Source organism: Cynoglossus semilaevis, chromosome 14 (genome assembly GCF_000523025.1).
Source record: "Cynoglossus semilaevis isolate Cse_v1.0 chromosome 14, Cse_v1.0, whole genome shotgun sequence".
Lineage (NCBI taxonomy): Eukaryota > Metazoa > Chordata > Actinopteri > Pleuronectiformes > Cynoglossidae > Cynoglossus > Cynoglossus semilaevis.
In genome coordinates, this window is record NC_024320.1 from 21,336,300 (window position 1) to 21,358,859 (window position 22,560).

Here is a 22,560-nt window from a genome sequence, read left to right on the forward strand (position 1 = left end):
GTTTCACAGGCTTCACATGTCTGGGTTGTCTGTGTCCAGACTGAAATATGAATTTGATTTTAGTTCAGCGGGTCAGTCACCTCATATGACTTCATCCATCCACTTGATACACTTCCATGTGATCCAGACTGCCCCCCCCCCCATCCCCACCCCCTGGGAAGCTATGGATTTCTGGACTGCTGTAGGGATGGATTGACCTTAGAGAAAGTACACGTACAGTTAGTGCTGAAAATGTTCAATAATAAGACATAGATAAACAAAGTAATGAGCATCATTAAAAAAAAAACAACCAAAAAACCCAGACATTTACAATAAAGGCAGCTGAAACAGATGGGGAAAAACCAAGACTTACCGGACATAATATGTTAACTTTGGAATTCTGTTTTCACCAGCTGTAATGAAAATCATGGAAAAATACTATATATATACACACACACACACATATATATATGTATATATAATTATGACAAATATATCACAGTCAGCGTACCGTCAGGATATCTATTTATGTACATCTATTCACACCAAATGTTTGCACTCTCAACAAGGAGATGTTTATTCAACCATCAATCCTATTCAACATTTACTATGATTGACTCTCAGTTCGTCACACTGAGGAGTTGTTATGATGCCGAGCACTAAACTGCCTCCTGCCTTTGAACGTCGGTTGTGAAAGACGGAAGGCCAAACAAACACAGAGTGCAATTCAGACGGAAGCCCCACGGGAAAGGTTAAAGTAAATGTTTACATTTAAGAAATTAAATAAACCCAGATTAAATATGGGCTTATCATCACACACACCTGCATTTACCCAAAACTAATCCCACCACCTTCTCTATTTTTGGATAAAAGCTTTAATGATGTCTTCTCTATTCAACCACCGTCTATCCTGAGTTTTTTTCTCCTCCCGTCTCTCTTTCAGGGTTATGCATTAACAGGAACGCTAATCCATGCGTGTATACACACAGCTGTATAGAAGACTGACTGTCATTCAGAGTCTGGTGATGGGAAAACCGATAAAAGCTTTCAGATGCAGCTCATTCACTCTCTGGTTGCCAAAGCAACCAGGCATGCAGTGGAGAGAGAGAGAGAGAGAGAGAGAGAGAGAGAGAGTAAGAGAGAGAGAGAGAGTATGTATGTGTATAAACATGTCAGCCGCTCAGTGTGTGAGAAACATTAAAAATAAGCTCGTCTTTGTGGTTGTGGGGAAAAGTTGTGTCAAGACCAGGGTTCAAATATTATTTACATGGTAGAAGTCCTGGGGAGAATGTTCACGCTGGCTGCCAACCTCCTCTCCATGACTGCCCTGCAAAGACAGACAGATCAGCAGGGCAGCGTTGTAGATATAGCCGGCATGGAGTGAGGGAAGAAATATTAAATATTAACGACGTGATTACTTTGATCAATTACATCACGGAATACCACTTTTCTGTACAGCACCCATCCACTTAACTGCAGGAAAGTCATTTCCATTTCTTTTAATACTTAAAAAAAAATTAAAAAAATGTGCAGTTTATCAGAGAATCCACAGTCAAGCTCACACCAAGAGCTGTGGAAGATGCTGCTGACTGAACCTGTGGCTGCTCTGTGGCTGCTTTCTGCACTTGACATGTTTTGAACTGATGGAGCTCATGGAGACACAAACACAAGCACTGTTTCAAAACTGTCTCTGTAAAGAATAGTCACATACAGTAGTGTACAGATGAAAACTAGAAAAATCATCCAAAAATCTTAAACCTAATCATCGCGTGTATGGCAGTGGCACAGCCTACCTAGCAATACACCAACATGAAAATTACTGAGATCGCTCTTTAAATGTTTGCAGACATGAACATGAAACATAGTATTTTTACCATTAAGACGGCAGTTCTCATGTATGTGACCAGTCAGATGATTCATATCCATGTCACCAGTGCTCTCTGTCACCCAGAGACGTTAACAAGAAGGTAATGTTAAACTTCTGACTAAGAGAAGAGTAGAAAAACAAAAAACAAAACAGATTCTGTATCAAGGTTGGTTGCTAAATGCAGACACAAAGGTGTATAATAACATGTTTAATGAGTTAAAAAAAATAGTAACGTGATGGTTGTTAAGTTATTTCTTTCTATTGCTCAAAAGGATGCAGCACAGAGTCTGAGGTGCCACTGCATCCAGCTGGATGTCACTTCTCAAGCCTGTGAGCTCATGGAGGTGACACAAAGAATGACAAACTATTAAGAACATAATTCATGTATACAATAAACCATCTCTCCTGGGATTAATGGTGTGCTGTCATTCCTAGAATGATTCCAGGCCAGGTGATACAGCGAGTGTGTAGGAGGAAAACACTCAGAAAAGCCTCAAACTCACAGAAGCATCGACAGTTGGTGCAGGTGGACGCGGTCAAGGACGGTCATAAATCCACACTGTGTTCCATTGGCTACAAAGTCTTCCTGACAAAGCTTTGACCAATAAAATCACTCGTTTATGTCTGCTGTCATGCCTCTTGTTTGGGGCCAGAATCAGCTTATGCACAGAGTCAACTCCGACCTGACGATTTTGGAATTTTACCACGGCACATTTTGCCCTTATGGTCAGTATTTACACTTGGCTATGAGGTCTATGAACACATGAAGTAATTATGACATCATGAAAAAACATAAACAAATATGATGTCTAGTCACTGCTTACATTCAAGGATCGTCAGTAATAGAAAATAACTTGAATATAGGATAGAGTAACACATACAACACAGTTTGTTATTAAATATGTTTGTCATTAGTTGAAAATATAAAAACATTATAATAGCTGAATCACCTGATTAATCAACAGAAGTAAACGGGCCCCAAACCATACCAAGGGATGTGTGTGTTTTCAATCGATCGCTACCCTGTTTACAGTCTACTGTCAGGGCGCAGCACTGCCACACAACAAACTGTTCCAAAAGCCTCAGGTGTCGTTTTGTGATCAGATTTAATGTACTTTCGCTCTTTCTCTCTCAATTTCCCAAACAAATAAAGTGAGTCGCTATATCCACACAGTACAATGTACCTGCAGTAAATGTGTTGTTTTACTGATAGAGTCGCTAGCAGCTAAGTAACATCTATTATTAAAGTAGGTAAAATTTGACAAAATAAAATTCAGGAGTCAGGGATGTAAATCTCATGAAGTAGATTACCATGAACAAATAGTAGGAATATGTATATGTACAGTATATTTGTGTATATATGTATAGACACATATATATGCATATACAGTAGCATATACAGCATATATGGTGTGTTTGTGTACATACATATATATATAAATATTATATATTTTTTAATGGATTTACTCAAAGGCATTGTTTTACACTTAGTTTTCTCTAAACTTCATCCTCCTCTTATTTCTGCAGTAGAACTGACGCCTGGTGAACAAGTAAAGACAATGGTGTTCATTTCAAAAAGATTTTTTCCCCCATATTTGATTGCCCTGAACATGTAATTTTAAGGAGGAAAATCTAAATCTAAAGTGTGGGATTTTTTCTTCCACATGGGGGCGCTGTGGGTCTTTTGTTTTCAAAGTCTTCACATACTATGAAGAAATGAAATGTAGAGTTTAACATATATAAAACTCCTATCAAATGAAACGAAATGTAAATTATCCTACAGAGAACGGTATGACTCATCCCATTTATGTATATGGGTACTTTACTCCTCTGGTCCACACCCTCCATGCAACAACACCTTCACAGAAGTGAACAGCAGGTGGCGCCAGCGGAATCCCAGCATCAGCACAAACCAATTTATTTCCCAGGCTCACTCAGGCTTCATTTAAGAGCCCATCACAAGGCTCAAATTGAGCCACTTAAGCCACTGTTCCCTGACACAAAAGAAGGAAACCAAAATAGAGCGATAGGAAGAAAGGCGGTGAGTCAGGGGAGAGGCATTTGATCTGCATGTGGTGGGGTGTACCTCAAGTGGGCTTGCTTTTCAAGGGGAAATCTTCTAAGCGCTCTTTGTCTCTGAGAGTTCCTAATATGAAAAACAGGATATTTTTATTTCAGTCATTGCTCTTTTTGCACAATGAGGCCAAAAGGTTGCATCTGAGAGATGAAAAGAGGAGAGGTACAAAGAGCTGCCTCACCTAATTCACCATGAAACTGCAATTGTCTGTCTGTGATCAATAGGGCGACCTTGTTATGAAATAGAACAGATTATTGCAGGGAGAATTAGGGAGATGAAGAGAGAATAGAGAAGGACTCGAGTGAGATGTGTGTGAATTCTCAAACAGTAAAAAGGGCAGTGGCGGGGCGATGAGGACACTTTCTTCTGTGTTGTTTCACTGATGCATCGTATGGTAAGAATAAGATGTTTGGGGGGAAAAGTGGACAAGACTAAACCCACAAAGGTTAGGTGAGAGATAATGAAGGGAATTTTCAGGTTGTGATTATCTCTGAAGAAACGTCTGATCCTCCCTAAGAGGTTAATTAAAAAAAATCCTGGAGCCTGTGTAGAGAAGTGTCTCCATCACCAGTGTGAACTTTGCTGACCCCGACATCCTCACAGACAGACATAGCGATCCATCACAGCTGATTCCCGGACTGTCTGGCTCCTGATTGTGCCACTGAAATCCCAGAGTGAGTAAAGACACGAGAGCGCCGAGACCCACCGAGACAAGCAACAAGAAAAATAAAGAATAACCAGGACACCCTTAGGCTCCGAGACCTCTCTTCTTTTATGGAGGACACAAACACCAGGGCATGATGGGTTTTCACTTGGTTCAGCACCTGACATTTACTCACACTGACCCCACATTGTTCATATAGCAGATGATGAGATGAGTGCACGGGTGAGAACCCTCGTCTTAATACCATTTCATAAAGCTGTGGCTGAATTTTCGAATTACAAGTACAACAAGTCACTTACAGATTAGCCTCATACTCGTCACTGATGTAGAGAATTAGAGCTGTGTATACAGAGCTGACAGCATTTGTCTCCACAATGTCAATAGAAATGTCAAGACATACTGTATATATGTTACCTTAAATAGGAGCACTTGTTCTTTGAAGGAGAAATCCTCACACACACACACACACACACACACACACACACACACGGCCTTAAATGTGTGTATTGTTTTCTCAGAAAATCAGCAGAAATGAACTGAGTCTGATGGACATTAATGAATTATGAAGTTATATAATATAATACATATATAAGAGAAACACACACATACACTCAATATGTACATATGCTAAGAACAAATAAATAATACTAATATATACTAAGAAGAATATTTATACACAAATAAATAATACTAATATATACTAAAAAGAAGAATATTTATACATGTGTCTATTACACTGTGTATATATAAATATATAAAGTATATACATATACGTGTGTATATATGTATATATACACATATACACGTATATATATATATATTTATTTTTATATACATTTAAATGGATTATTAAGGCATTTACTTTTGGTCAACCACATAAGGACACTGTTAAAATCCCAGACTACCTATATGTCATTAATCTTTAGGCATGTGTTAAAAAAAGAGGCCATTCCAGGTGACAGCAGGAAACAATCAACAAGCCATCAATGCGAAAATCCCTCCAGCAGTCCCCACTGAGAAAATAGATTTCTCATTCTCAATTCTCCAAGTTCTCCTGGTAAGGACATAGACGTGTGTGCAAAAGAAGGGACGTGTTGAGGCAAAAGTGAAGGAGGGAAGAGGAGAGGAGAAGAGGAGAGACGATGAGACAAATGAGAGTGTTTTGTTTGATTGCTTTTGAGAAAGGACACCGACTGTGGAGCAGTGTTACAGGGAAAGTTTCATAAATCTTTTCCTGTACAGTTCACCTGCAGTGGCTTCAGGCTTAAATCACATCATGCTTGATTAGTTGAGAAGGAGAAACCAATCTCCAGCACACGGAGCCACCTCCTTGACAAAAAGAGAGTGTGAAGAAAAAAAAGATGCCTCCTCATTACACTTTCCTCACCGGGCCGTCTGCCGTGTTCCCTGTGCTGACGCAGGTAGAAATAACTCTTTTCCTCCACATTCTCAAACTGAGAGCAGTGGAATTCTGAGAAGAGAGAAGCGTATTAACTTCATATTCTCAGGTTAAAATGCTGGAAGGCAAAAAAGTAGAAGGTGAACGGTGGAGAACTTATGCAGAAGTGTGTGTATGTTACTCTCAATGGTTTTTATTGATCTTTTACTCCAATGTTACTACTGTATGTATTCACCATGGACATACAAGTGAAAGACAAAGGCTATGATTTTAAAAGGTAATTTTAACAACCTAACCATGTTCACACACATCTCTCAGGATGATGGGTTTGAGTGAGCTCAGTCTGCTCTTTATTTCTCGTTCAAGAACTGAAAGAACATTTAAAGGGAACACTATTTTATTGAAAGAACATTTAAAGGGAACACTATTTCAGCTCTTAGACAAGACAGAGAAGCAGGTTGTTTTCTAAAACAAAAAAAGAAAAAAAAAGAACACCCCTCAAATGCATGGATTTAAAACTATGCTAAGGACCCAATGCTGCCGCTGTCATTTAATTCGAGGGCCACACCATCTTAGTACAAAGAGCCACATATGTTCTAGAAAAAGTTTTTGTTGAATGAAATTACAGTATAATAACAGTGCAAAGAGCTGAACAAAAAACTTTTTTTCTCATTCCTAAACAAACCAATGAAGCTTTTTAATAATTGAAAGAATGAAAATAAATACAAAGGGCAAAACTGATTAATTACTTCCATTATTCATGGGCAAGGATTGGCCCCCGAGCCAGGAGTTTGACATCCCTCCATTAATATAAACACCTTGTAGACTTTAATGCAGGGTATGTAGAGAAATGCCTTTAATATTGTAATAACTTTTTAACATTTTATGATGGAACTTTTTTTTTGACTTACTATTGCACTTCTACTAAGAAAGTAAAAACCATTATAACCAAATGTGGGAAGAAGACTTTCAAACGTTTTTTCACCTACATTGAGGTTCTGTAGTGAAATATCTGTGGTTGTTTCATTAGACTAATATTTTATTTAAATTATTCTTGCATATCTTTGACAGACCTTTGTACTTGGTCGGCCTTTGCTCGGTGACTTTTCATTTCATACAAGAGGTTTAATCGCCAACAGGTGAATACTGATGATGAAAATAAGTTATTTGATCGTTTCTTGATCTGTGTTGTACAGAAAAGTGCATCCAGCTGTATAGTCTGGTTGTGTGTAAGCTGATTTTTACTGTGTCAACCCAACACTAACCATCAGGAAGGTGGTTTTATGAAAATACAGGGATCACTATAAAAAGGTGCCGCCAGAGGCACGCTGAGGGCTGCCTTTCATATACAGAACCTAATCAGCCAAGGAACTACTTTCACCCCTATTTACCCTGTTTATGAGTCACCCCTTAATCTGCACCCACTTCATCTAATCTCTTCACCTTTCTTCAAGCTCTCCGGTAAGAGAACGGCAGCTGCTCTCCTGTATTAATTGTTTCTCAACCTGGGCCTTGTTCTGCTCACCTTATTATTCAGACCTTCACGTCCAGCCAGCTGATAACCTCCAAATGCTGTGAGCAATTAACAAGAGCTCACCTGCTGTACAGAGCCCAGAGGGAAGAGTCCAAGGGAGAGAGAGAGAAAGAGAGAGAGAGAGAGGGAGAGGGATGGAGGAGAGAAGGAGAGGAAAATAAAATGAGAGATAGACGGCCGTTCAAATGGAAATCACTGCCAGTGAATAGCTTACTTTGTGCAATTGGGTGATAAGGAAATGGCCAGTTTAAGGTGCTACTTAGATCTGCATGTTTTTGTTGTGTGACCAGAAACAGATAAGAATACTTGGTATCAAAGATGGACACTGCATTGAAAGAACACAGGTTTCTTGACCTATCAGAGTGTGTTTCTTTCTAAAGACCCAGTTAATATCCAGCGTGTTGTATTGACCGAGCAGCCATGACCGATTTAGAGTGATCTAGGTGATGAATCCAAAACAGACGTGCTAATGAAAGCAATATTTGTCATTATTATCACTCGCTTGTAAATGGTCTGCAATGAGGTTTGAAAATAGGCTCTAAAGAGCAGTTATCTGGGAAAACCTGAAATTAAATGCACTGTTTCAAAACGCAGGCAGTAGCAGAACCAAAATACTGAATGTGTTGTTTGTATTATTCAAGCTGGAAATAACAAATTAATTAGTGACCACTGAAAAGGATTGTTAATAAATGCAGCTTATTTACAAAATATAAAAAAAATTATTATTTTGAAAGGCAGTTCCTTACTGATTCAGAATGTACACAAAAACAACTCAAGGTTGGAAGGAGCAGGATGTTCATTAAATGTTATGATGATTTGTCTAAGAAAATCATGTGATTAATCAAAGATTATTTTAAATAATTGCCATGTCTTAAATATTATTTTTTACATATTCAATTGTAATTAATGCCATAAAAATTAATTGTGAAACCTGAGCAGCATGAAAGACTTGCGGAGTCCATTTCTGTTACTAATGGAACATTTGCTCAACTCTACATGGTTCCTACAGAGAAGAAGAGAAGTGAGTGTTGTTCTTAATCATAAATGCCCCGAGGATTCAAACGAAGACAGGTGTGCATCAAGAGGGTGGTAGGGGGCGGTTGTTCTCCAAAATGGTAATTAAAATGGGAAGGTGTTTAAAAATACTACAAATTAGTTCGGCGTCCCTGGTGGTATGAAAATATTTGCTCTGCCTATTTATCTGCACTTTCAGTGCACGTTCTTCGCAGTTTCACAGCACTACAACGTGAGGGAAGGAAGTTTGCCTCAAATAACAATAGAAGCACGCAGCGTCGGCAGCAGAGATCAAACGATTTTATTTCTGTTGTAACTGGGAAAGGGGGGTTCCTTCATTGTCTCTTCTGGGATTGCTGTTCTAGATTCTAAAATCCATTCTCCCCTTTGTTTTCTCTCTTGGCCCTTTGAAATATTTAGCAAGAATCCCAGATGAACACACATTTGTGTATGTGTGGGTTTCTTTGAATGCGCAATCACAATGTCCCTTCCAGGCATCAATCATCTACTGTGCACTCAACATCTGGATGGTGGCAGTCTCTCCCTTAGGACACAACACTTCAGGTTTCTTGGCTCGGAGCTCATCCTGGGGGAATATTTTCCTCTGTTCACTCTTGGCTCCTCATTTTGTTTTACCACTAGAGGCCATACTACGGAATTCTTTAATAACTGCCTCACTCCATCTCATTTATCCTCCATTTATCTCTGTCCTTCGAAGACCAATGGTACCTTAGCACCAGTACTATTTATTTAACTGTGTTACCAGAAGAAGTTGGTAGTAGGACACATAGGATGAGGTAGACCTAGCAGTAAATCCTATATACTATATACATAAATTAAACAAATGTTAATGTTTTAGGGCTGAAAACCCCAAGGTCCTTTATAGAAAACTTAACAAAGACTATCTGCCTCAGCTTGAATGTTACCTGGTGACCTTGCCCCACAACAAGAAGGTGAGATCTCCATGAGGTAATTAGAAATATGACCCCATGTGCAGGCTGTGCAAAAGACTATGCAAAGATGTCCATTGCACAATTCAGCACACGGCAGCAGAGTATATACCAGCACCAACAACCTTCAACATTGGCTTGATTCGTATAGATCAGTTATTCTGAAACACTAGTTAGTGGGCCATAAGAAATAATCAGTTCTATGGTGGAAAGTATTACATTGAAACTTTCTTCAATTCCAATGAATATATCAGCGTTGTGTTCAACAAAATTTGGTTGTACGCCGTGAAATGTTTGTTAATGTAAAATATGTGCCGTGGCCCAAAAAAGGTTTGAAAACACATCGGTGCTGACTGTCCCTAGTCCCTAGGAGAGACTTGAAAATGTTTTTGAAGGCTCACTCAATCAACAAAACCTGTACCCCCCAACTGATAATGCCTAAGCAAAAACATTTTTTAGGCAACTATCAATACTGGCCAAGGTATTCAGACACAGACACATAATTTCCATAATTTGGCATTGTACCCAAAAGAGTTATTTCAAACAACTCCACGTTTTGTACCACATCTGACTTGTCTGTTCCAGGAAATTATAATCAGCTATCTAACAGTTATAATTACATAATTAATAACAGACCCCCATTCTTCTACTAGGAAGATATTCTTTCTATTAAAGTTTATTCCACATCCAAGGATTTTTAATATGCTGCTGCTGAAGTGCATGGCAGCTCATTGGATCCATTCATAGCCTGATTAGAGAAAATGTTCAGCATTTGTATCCCTTAGGGACTATCAAAGTATACCCTAAAACACAGCCAAGGTTCAATATGGCCCATTGAAGAGAGTGCTGCATCAGAAATGTATGCTCATGAATTCCTATAGTTCTCTAGGCTACACAGAAACCCTGTTGCAGGAATAACAGCATTATAACAGGTGAATGTCACACACACCCATGTAGACAGCATGTGTAAAGGGTGAGTTTCTGGTACAGCTTCATACCAACATTACCATAATGTCACTCTATTAGTTATTGCCACATGTAAACCAACACATACTTGGGTTACATTCTGTATGATCTCCAACAGGACTCCATTGAGTAAAATAAGTGGGGTCTTTTTTTTCCAGACATGACATGATACCAGAACTGTAACTTCACAGGCCCCAGAACGTCATTTAACCTCAACTCAACACAACCTTTAGAAATCTCTTGGCAATCTGGCACACCTTGTTAGTGCACACACACTCCATACGAGGCCTGTTGTATTAGTTATTCCACTGCATGTCTTGTTATCCACATAGATGAGAGGGGAGCAGAACAGCAGATGGTGAGGGAGAGAGGGAGACAGAAACACAAAATTCTCCTTCAGGAATGTGAGGATCACTTGAGCACACCTGCAGAAACCTAATCTGCCGAAAATTCACCAAATACTTCAGCATTCAGCCATTCAGCTCAGTGCTGTGAGTTGATAGAAGTGTTGGCACAAAGCCAGTCGCTAGTCAAATTTGAAAGTTGCACACGACTGTCAACACATTAAATCTTCCAAAGTTTTTTACATTTGAGTTGTAGGAACGAATGCTGGGGAATTTTATCAGTAACAGAGTAGGACTCAGAGTAAAGTTGGCCAAATGTTTTGGATGACGCATCGCAATGACTTAACATTTGAGATGGGGGCGCATAAAAGTACATAATTTACAAATACAACTCGACCCCAGTGTGGTTTATTTGTCTACTACTGTATGTACAATTGTTTTGGTTAAGAAAAAACACCTGAAAATATAATCAGGATTATCTTTCTTTTTTGTGGCAATTTCAGGATTGCATTACACAAATCAGACAAGTGTATTGATGTGTAAACTGACACAAATGGTGGGCAGTCCAGTGGTTGGCGACATAAAGTATGGCAACCCTGTCTGTCGTTACCTTATGTTTTTAAAATGTAAATGTATTTGATACATTGTAATGAAGCAGAAGGACAAGTAGACAACTTTGTACCAATGTTTGACAGGTCGGTTGGAAATCCCAATGTGTCAAATCAGACAGGTGGGCTGTGGTTTGCCCATAACTGGAATAGAGTGGTCTGCTGGCTGTGAAACCCCTATTATTAGCAAAGAAATTTAAAGAATTGACCTTCTTTATATTAACCGTACAGTTTGTTGTTTTTAAATGAAAGGGATTCTTAGTTTGTTTTTATAAAACCACATCCTGTTGTTACATGATGGTGGTCATGAATTCTTAATTTATCCAGTACAGGACTTTAGGTAGGCTGTGCTCTTGGCTGTATAATAGATTCGTAACAGTGTAACTGCATGTGAAGTGGAGAAGAAAAACCTTTAAAAGGTTTTCCTATTGCATCTGTTGGTTCTATATTTGTACCAGTGGCCTAGAAAAAAAAGCAACGAAAAAACAGTAGAGGAGACGCGCAAGACAGTCATGAGCCACAGATAATCCCGGCTACTGTATGTATGGTGCTTTTTAGATTTTTCCACCATTGTCCGCGTGACCCTTTTCTGTGTTTGCACCGTGGCCTGGTGGCCTGCTTCTCCGACCGACACAATGAAGACAGACGAGCTGCACTGAGATGTGCGCTCTGTGCTGTTTTGTCCAATTTTTCCTCTCCGAGGCGTTTGGCTGACTGTTCAACACCTGCATGGTCTACATGAAAAACGTGCTGGCTTCTTTACGCTCCTGGATAACGCTGAATTACAGTGCACAGGGGGATGAGGAAAAAAATAAATAAATAAAAATACACAGCTTGGCTGATCCAGTTACACATGTAATTGTATTTCTTCTGTTATGTACACTGACTGAGGTTGATTATAAATATTGCTATAACATAAAGATATATAATTTGAGCGCATGGGTAGAGAGTCCTGGACAAATCTACAGGTTAATCAATCACATTTAACTTTGACTACGATAATCAACCTGTAATGTAGGCTACATAATGAATTAATGTAAGTCATTGGCTTTGAGTAATGGATGGGGAATGTACTTCACACTCTAAGGAAGTTGCTGGGCACCAACTATAGCATATGATTCATGTGTTTGGCCTACTCCGAGCCCGTTGGGACTGACGACAGAGGGCCATTAGTTTTGTTGTCATTGCTAACTGCATCACACAGGAGACTTTGTGACAAAGGGAGAATATTGCTTTTTCAATTTCAATCTATTTTTGATATATATGAACTCGCCATATACAATGAGCTCATTGATTTCCACTCAGACCTTAAAATACCTGGCATGTAGGGACAAGTTGAAAACAGAAAGTATCAACAGGCTTTAATTTTCCCTTCACAGTGCGTTCATCTGTCCATCAGTGGCTCATTTTACCCACTCAATCTCATCACTTGTCAAAACATTTTGCTGACTGCAGTGTTGCAGGTAATACCCATTGTGGCGTGATGTGATTAATAATCGCAAGTAGACCTGAGGATTCCAGACAGGTCCGTCCTCATACTGTACGCACTGAAAATCAATGTGTGTAATAATGAAAACTTATTGCCACTCCCCGTGCATTTCTGTAAATGGCAAAAACTGACCAAGGATGAAACATACTGTATCAGTGATCCTTTATGACACTTGCAGAGATGCAACTGCTCACTCAGCATTTATAGAAAATAGACACAAATCATTGCAAAAGTACATTTTTTCGGTGTACAAAAGTTCGGTGTGACAAATATTACTTGTAAAAAAAAATCCCAATGAACAAAAAAAAAAAACATCTGAGAAAAGAAAGCAATAGTCTTGAGGAAATTAAAAAATTAAATTAAAAAAGCAGTGTTCCCTGACTGTCCTGCAATAGTGTTTTAGATGTTTAAAAAATACAGTAATTTGTGAAAAATGGGAAAGAAAAACTACAGAGTGCCTCCAAGGGCCTGTCTCGTTATTATTAGTTTTAGATGAAAAACACAAACCCAACCCAAGAGGCAGAACCAAGCAGCAGGCAGGCGTTCTCTGACATTTAAAGCACTGGTGGACTGGGAGTAGGAGAGCTGGAAAAGTATTAAGACCCTCCAAATCAGGATGGGGTAATATTTTTCCTCCTGTACATCACTAACTTACACCAGCAACTGACCTACAGGCAAAAAACCCTCTCAAAACTCGAGTTACGAAAGCTCAGTGCTCAATATTGACTTTCTGCCAATATGTAATAGGCTTTTACCCCTAACACTAATTTTAAGCTCATATTACATGTCTCCTGTTATGAAGTGTAAAATAATGCCACAATTACATTTGTCCAAAATAAGAAAACTGCTTTAACTTACCCACAAGATAATCCAGGCATTTTGTATGAGTTGTTCTAAGCTGAAGGAGGTGGAATGACCTACAGAGCTGCCTGAAGACCCAGCTCCTCTCCATAGCCACCTATAACAGGAACAGACAATAACGAGGTAAAAAACAAGTCTGGAGATTATAATGGAATTAAATAAAAAAAGTGTATGATTTCACTTTTAAGGGTTTTGGAGAGTTTTATTGAGGGGGGGAATTATGATAATGAGAATGTAGTCTTTAATAATAAAAATATAGTCATAAAATCACAAGAAATGTTTTTAGCTTTTAGAGTAAAAAAATTCAGTCATTGCCTTGAAAAATTCTGAGCATAAAGTCATTATTGTAAGATAATAAAGATAATATACAGTTAGGTAATATTCGAGTATTAGACATAATAGTACTTGACCACTACTACCCATGTCCTACTGTACAAAGGAAAATTATTACCTCTGTTTCTTTTTTCATATGGAATAGAATAACAGCTTCTTGTGCACTCTTAATTAACATGATGTTTGTAAAAATGTGACGCAGCTGTGTAAAAGACACTTCACGGTTCACAGTGCTGCACACACTGCCAACACTTCTCTCCTTTCAACTTCACAGTGCTGCACACACTGCCAACACTCTCCTTTCAACAGTAAGATTTGTCAACTAAAACCATAGAGTTACAATCTTACCCACGGAGTCTTACCCTTTTGCGCTTAGCTCTAAATACTAAATTGTCTGTTGTACAAAAGCTGCCTCAGAGACACTTCATATCTGACTTGCAGTTAGTAATTAAAGTAAATGTAAAAACACTTTCACTTTAAATACTGAGATTTCGAGGTCATATGCCAGGGATGTCTTGTGAAACACTTGTTAATTAAAAGGACTGAGAAGAATAATGAGATTAGAAGCCACATCTTTGACCTAACATTAAATTCTTCTCTTTCCAAGAAACAGACTCAAATGAGGTTAAACATCTTCCCAAACAGATACAAACAACATATTTGCACTCTGACTCATACAGTGGCTCCAGTTAATTCAGAGTGGACAATTAACCTGATCCCACAAGGACACACGTTAACTCCATGCAGAAAGACCATCAACCACCAGTGATAGAACTAGATTCTCTTACTGTAAGAACAGAGCACCCAACACCTTCCTACAGTGTGGCCCAGGACTTATTGGCTTGTGACCCCATTTTGACACAAATTTCTAGCGACACCAGGAACATTTTATGTGATTGCAACCGTCAATCAAGATGCTTGTAAAGTCAGACATTAGAATCCCAGCAGTTGTAACTCAGAAAGGAAAACAAACTTGAGCTGTTCAACTGAGTATGCGCTTGAACTCCTTTGCCGCAGGCAAGATCCTGTACCCACTCTTGAGTATACTTTCAATTCAACAAATTTGGATTGTTTAGACAGGACAAAAAAAAGTAAACTTATTACAAGAGTTAGATGTGTGAGAAAAAGATTTAATGAGACACTTAAAATAAACCTCACAGTATCAATCTCTCTGTGTTTATTTCGACAATAAGCTATGACACTAGTATCATATATCGTGATCACAAATTATACATATATGCTTCTAAAAAGCATATATATACAAAAAGCTGCATGTTTTGAGACCAGGGTATTTAATCAATTAGGTTAAATATCAAACCACAAAACAAGCAATCAGGAACTCAGGTAATTACAATATTTAGAACAAAACATTTGAATGTATTGATAAACACTGAATGTTTTCTCTACTCCAACACATTTGTTTTGTAGCAAGTTAAACAAGTATTTATCACTCCGTGCAGAGTTAGACTGCGTGTTGCTAGGCCATACACTGGACCATTCTTAGGTTTTGTCTGGGCCACAAGTAGCATGGGCTACTTGTGGGCTGTTATTTGAATAGGACAGCGTCATGTTTTTTTTACCAAGTGGCACTGAAGGTTGTCCTGTGCATTATAATGTTAAGAGCTTGGACTGGTTCTGGTCTGACTGTTGGCTTTTTAAAACGTGGCTTTGAGAGCTTGTTATAAGCCACCAGCTCTACAGTTACAACTGACACAGTCCAACACAGAATGCTGTGTCCCAACTCTGCTGCGAAACTGCAGGGAATTTTGTTGTGCCAAAAATGAGCGCGGCTAAAAATGAACAGCCTCTCATTTAATTTAAGAGCAGCTTCATGTAAGACTTGTTTCCTGCTTTTCTTGCTAAAGTTAATTTGGTGGGAAAAAAACCCAGCACACCAGGAAATCACTAGAGGGGAAAAGAAAGAAAACAAGAAAAATAAAGAAGGAAAATATAATCACGAAAAGAGAGTTCAGTGACCTGTTTGAATACATGTGTGGTGACTGGAGAGTTCAGTGACCTGTTTGAATACATCTGTGATGACTGATCCCAAATACTCATGACCAATAATGACCAATCACGATGAATCAAGATAAATCAATACATGCTAATTTAACAAAAAAAAAAAAAAACCTTTTGAAAAATTTGGAATCAGCAATCATCCAGAGTCCAAGAACGGATAATCCATATTACATTGATCCCTAAGGGGAAAATTAATAATCTGAAAAGCAGTTTTAAAGTAGACAATTGGACTCACCTCAAGTAAGCTGAAGACGTTTCGCCTCTCATCTAAGAGGTTTCATCAGATCTACTGTCCTGGTGGGGAGTTTCCAGGTATATATCCACCCCAAAGAGGGATGTGGCGTCAAGTGTGTGCTCAGGGCCCGTTAAGTGGTCATGTGAGTTGTTGGCCCTATGGTGGATCGTACCCCATCCCTGTCCTCTGGGCGGGGGTCGTTGAAGTTACCAACTCCAGTTACAGGACTTTAAGTTAGTAACTCCAACGACCCCACCCAGAGGACAGGACCTCTTGGATGAGAGGCGAAATGTCTTCAATTTACTTGAGGTGAGTCCAGTTGCCTACTTTAAAACTGCTTTTGAAATTAGTATGATGAGATGGATGACTGAGAATATCCACAAATATGGGACAAATTGTTTCAATTTTCAAACTTTTCAGTACATGAACGACTCCACTCTAGGTTCCACTGTATTTTGATCGGTAGATGGATTTTTTCCTCTTCACTTCTATAGCCTTTGTTTTCCGTGAAACATGATGGTAGACTGATCGGTAGATGGATTTTTTCCTCTTCCGTCTTTAAGAAACCCGGCCCATGATGGTAGAGTTTGGTAATAAAGGCCTTTCAAGATAATATTCTATTAAACAGCTGCACATACAAAGCCCTTTGGAGAATAATTATACCAGCAGCTGTGGCAATAACTGCTGACACTGAAAAAATTAAGAAAAATACTTGGACAACAATTGCAATAAAAGCAATGGCAGTTTTTGAGCAGTGTCGCAGACAGGAGAGCACAAACTAAATATTCAAGAATACTAAGATAAGATTTACAATTTTCCCTATTGCTTTAAATATTTTTTAATGCTATTATTCTTTACACAGGTATTTGTTTTTGCTTTTTTATTTTATGTGTCATACCTATACATATTAGGGGTCTGAAAATTTGATAGGAAATAAAATAAATGATAAAAAATAAGCATTTGCTTCGGTTAGCACAGACGTGATGCTCGAGTTGAAATTATGGTCACACAATGGCTTAAAACATGAAAGAGACAGAGAACGGTAAAATGAGAGAAAAGCAACCTTACAAAAATAGTGGCCACTAATGAAGCATGGAATGGACACTGACACATGTAAGATCATTTTAAGCCATCCTCATGTTTGATCTATAAACAATCTCAAATGCACACAGATAGGTCCGCTGCTTTAGACCGTACGAACCCTACTACAGTATTTAATGGAAATAAAGCTGCACTAAACATAAGCTGCACCAAACATAAGCTGCAGCTCCGCTGTTCCATTTTTTACACGTCGTGACAAGCAGCAACAAAAGATGAAATAATTTTTAAAATGTAAATGTTCGTTTATCAATGATTATATGTTTTGATTTTTCTATTGACAATATGATGAGTTATACTGCCTTCTTTTTACACACTAATATATTTTTTCTTCTTACTTAAAACAGTTCTAGGTTATTTGTAAATACTCATGTTATCTCATAAGAGCAGTTTATGTAAATCTAAGCCCAGGTGTTTTGTTTCTTCACTTTTTTAACACACACATTGTTTTAATCTGCCACTGACATTTGCATGTCTAAACCCAGTTACCAGTGCAATTATGACAACAAATACTAACTCTGACCTGGAACGCAACATTCATTAGTGATGATATTATTGAAGTGGAGCCACTAAGTTCGTGTAAACTGAACTGATGAGGCTGGCTTCAGCATCAGTGTGGCTAAGCCAAACATCATTGATTTCTCCTCTCCAGGTGGATTAAGAAACATGTACGCTTCCCTTAAGAGAGCTAGGAAGGTCTTCAGCTTAACACGGACAGAAATACCACATTGTTTGTATGTGTGCATCCAGGCACGTGTGTGAGAGAGAGAGAGAGAGAAAGAGAAAGAGTGAGGGATGGATGGACAGAGATAGATTGCTTGCTAGATGCCTGGCAGTGACATTTGGCTGTTTTCTATCTGCAGGCTGACATTTCTGCAGTCAAACAAACAAGGTCCAATCTGTCAATAGCGACAGCGCACCATGTTTCTCTTGATTTCTCCTTTAACTTTTCAAATTCTATTATTTCTTTTCCGGCTGTCTTTTATTATCTGATCTTGAAGGTTTTCGACTTTGCTGCATTTTCTTTCCTTTTCATTCAGACTTTTTTTGGCAATTTTATTTCTCTCTGATCTGAAGAAGTAGGCCAGTGCTTGTACATGGAATTTTATAATAACAAATTAATAAATTACAAAGATAAAAAAGAATAGCTTTTAAGGCTTTTAATTTTGTTTTCATTTATTTAGGTTCTAAATTTACCCATCATTGGATGCTTAAACCCAATTAATTTGTGCCATAGAGGGTACATTACCCAGTACAGTGAAATAGTAAAGTGCAGGAAAGTTCTACTTTGTCACTCTGTATTCTCCAACCTCTGTAATACTTTCTTATTACTGACATATCTTGTAAAGGCAACAACCTGTTGACACCAGTGATCTCCCACTGCAGACATATCTCACCAACATCTGTGCTGATGCCATGCAAAATGACAGAACCAAGTCCTTCTCCTCCACTGGCAGACAACAGCCCACAGGAGGCCATAAAGTAGAAAATACCAATTGCACTCTGCTGATACCCTCAGCGGTGACAGCTTCCGTCTTAGTTCACTAGAAATCTGCTGCTGGAAAAATACCAATGGCTGTCCTAGCCTACTGCTCTGGGAATTTGACAGCAATAAAAAAAAACACTTGTATTGAATTCGTAATGAAATGTGTAAAAAGGCAATAAAAGGTGGAAAAATGTTTTATATAAGGTGAAAGTCCCATCAACTCTAGAAGCTTTAGCCCTAATTGATGAAAGCATTGTATATAGGAAAGTATACCAAGGTGTTTAATCTAAGAATTAAGAAAAAAAATATTTTTTTGGGGGGGTCCCATTTCATTTTCCATGCAGAAAATACATTATCACGAATGAATGTAAAACGTTGTATGCAGAAGCGTCTAGAAGCCTGTGAGCCACGCCAAGCCAAAAAGGGGGTTTAGACTGCTCGGCCTGTTACCACATGTGGAGCATCTGGTCAGGATACGGACCAAATCCTTCCGCTTGGTGATATTCCGGTAGTGTTTAACCAGGCAGGACATCTTTGGGGCAGATCCAAAACAAGCTGGAGTGTTGACAAATCCTTTTTGGCAAGGGGATGTCCAAGAATCTCTCAGGGATAAGTGGAAGTGAGGAGGGTGTCTTGTAGCATTTGGGACTATTGTAGAGAGAGAAAAAAAACTGGAAATCTGATGGATTAGCATATGGGGCACACAAGGCTTAAGAGATTGTCTGCAGTTTTCACTGCATATCAATATGCTGACAATTCAATAATCAATGCACCAGCATGCAATGTGGTGGCAACATGTCAGCGGTGTGCAAGCATTGATGACAGTTAGGATTTGTCGCAGACCTGGTTGTATAATAAATGGCCAATTTCAAATGTAAAAATACAAGACAATTTTGGGGGGCAATTAGAATCCTAAGTGTATTTACTCATGCGATTAAACTGGCCACAGGAGCACACAACCACTCACTACATACTGTGTTATTGTTCATGCAGTATGAGAGTGTATATATATATATAGTATATATATGCTGTATATATAATATAAACTGGCCAGCATTGGGTAAACCTAGTCAAAGTTGAAGGTCATTTCCACTCACTGTTTTTTTCACTTTTCTTCACAAAAATGATGGAACTTCACCAGTGTGAAGCTACATGGTCAATATAAACATAGGATTCCCTGCTGTCTTTGTGGTGGCAAAGCATACAGTTTGGCAATGAGAGTGCATCCCACTTGGCATCAACAGAGTACATCAGAAGAATGTGAGCAAGACATATGTACAGCATTGGCTCGACCCAGTTTTATTGGCTGGATATCTGTTAACATTCTGCTTTAAGGAGGGGGATTTCATCCTTGCAGTCTGGTGGTGAGCTCATGTCTTTTTTTTTTTATTCTTGTTCAGGTCTTCGAAGAGACAAGTGGGTGTGAGCAACAGAAGAGATGCTCTTAAATCTGCGTGGTTGTCTCCAACCTGTTGCTTGGTGTGTGGCATGGTGGGATGTGTAGCAGTTTGTGTTATGCTCTGTCAACTATGCACAGAGCGTGCAAATGCCCAGTGTTGACACACAACAGCTTTAGTTAAACTTCAGAAAGGCTGTAGATTGTCTTCCCATTTCCCACCCTGACAGGATGATACCAGCCAATGGCTGAAGCAACATTCTCAGCAGATGGTTTGATGTGTCTACCTCTGCTTTTCATGACAATGCACAACACAAACATGCAACAATTTTCAACTTTTGCAGCTATACAATGCAGATAAATATGGAGAATAGTGAAAGTATATAAGTACTGCTAAGCCTCCTCTGCATTTAACCCATCCATGAAACAGGAGCTTAGTGTGTTACTCTGTCCAAGCGGGACTCGAGCCAGCAATCCTCCAAACACAAGCCTGTACCATGAACATAGAATGTAGCTCTATCACAGAAAAAAACGCAATCCTCCAAACACAAGCCTGTACCATCTATCACAGAAACAACTGTGCATTTTCCTCTTGAAACAAATAACTTTTACCAATTATAATAGTCTTCTATATTAAACACAGCTGCTAACAACAAGCATCACATTCACATAGTCCTTTTTCAAAAGTGACATCTTTGTAGAAAAGTGGTGAGACATACTGTAGGTGTGAGAAAGCTGGTGTTTGAAAGAATTAGCAGGGCTTAAAAAACCAATAACAAAAAGATTCAGATTTTCATATTCTGCTGTCTTCCTATTTGCAGGGTGTCAGCCACCTAGACACAGCGTCATTTATGCGTTGGTTATGCATAGGTTCCTCCCACTCACCTTTGTTATTTAAAGATGGTTAACATGCAGAGGTTGATATTCGCATGTGTATTTCATTCTAACATGAACTTCTGCAGAGGAATTCTTTTTTCGATAAGTCACATCAATAACTGAATCAGAATCAGTAAAGTCTTCATATGAATTCCCATCTTTTCCCATGCGACCCCTGACATTTATCCATGACATTTTGGGTTTTGACCAAACTGCTACATACATCGACTTTTAAAAACATTCCTAATCCCCACACTGCATTTATACAGTTACTAAACATCAGCCAATAGAATTGAACCTTTGAACAAATTAGTAGCCTGACAGATTAATCTCACTTTAAAGGACAAAGATGTTAAAAACTTGTCTCACAGTCACTAAAGAGGTGTCAGTGAGCTCTTAGTCATGTTGAAAGCTGCTATTATTAGTACAGAGGTGTTGTCAGTATTATTTCCACGTTGTGTTACATATACTGTAGTTTAGACAAAGTAACACACAGTAATATGAGAGCTCAGTTAATACTGCATTTCTGTGACTTATGCTATAATATAGTAATGTGTCTTTTAAAGAACTTTTCTAATAATCATTCTTTTATTGCTGTCAAACCACTGAATATGGATATATGATTAGAGGCACAGAGACATACAGTATAACTCACAATAACAAAAAAGAGTCCCTCTTACAGCTTTCACAATGTTTAAGGTAAAAAAAAAAACAAAAAGAGAAAAAAAGAGAAAATACCAAAAAAGCTCTGACAGATAAAAAAGCAAATACGCACAGGCAAAAACAACATCCCTAATGCTGTCATCTTTGCACAAACACCCATTCTGCAGGCTCTTTGGTATTTCTGGCGCAGACCTCTCAAGACATTAATGAGTAAAATGTTAGCTCGTGTTGTGTAGATGGATTTTCACGATGGGCACATTCTGCTGGAGAGGTTTCACACAGAGACATTGTTTTATGATATGCTCATATCAAATGACTACACTTCTGGTGGTTGGAAGTCACATACTGCAGGCATGAGACTGTTCCTCTGTATTCAGCAGCTGCCTATGGTTTGGATATAACTTATTACTGAACACAAATGCCCCATCGCCCGTGTGTCCCGTATTGCTTTACTTTTGTTTTTCTTTTGCTCTAACATTGCCCTCCCCAGCTCACTTACAGTGACAATCTGCCTTGGAAAGATGACCTAGGGTCTTTCAACTTTTTGTCTGTACAGCACTTTGTGTTATTTTTGTGAAGGATAGATGCAATATGAATAAATAAATAAACTCCTGGTCTGTAGGTCACTTTCTGTCCATTAACCAACTATATGTCCTGAAATTAGATGTCAGTAGTAATGTAATTTGAGCCTTGCTGTTAATT

At 38.6% G+C, this 22,560-nt stretch overlaps 1 long non-coding RNA gene across 1 annotated transcript in view; it reads right to left on the minus strand.

Annotated features, from left to right (window-relative positions):
- Nucleotides 1-1,098: 1,098 nt before the first annotated feature.
- The window catches only part of LOC103390107 (uncharacterized), a 33,234-nt gene continuing 11,772 nt past the window's right edge, over nucleotides 1,099-22,560 (minus strand). The window contains exons 3-4 of the long non-coding RNA XR_522653.3: nucleotides 13,754-13,849; nucleotides 1,099-1,306 (exon numbers count right to left, since the gene is read on the minus strand). This is a non-coding gene — a long non-coding RNA (uncharacterized LOC103390107). The remainder of the gene's footprint in view (nucleotides 1,307-13,753; nucleotides 13,850-22,560) is intronic.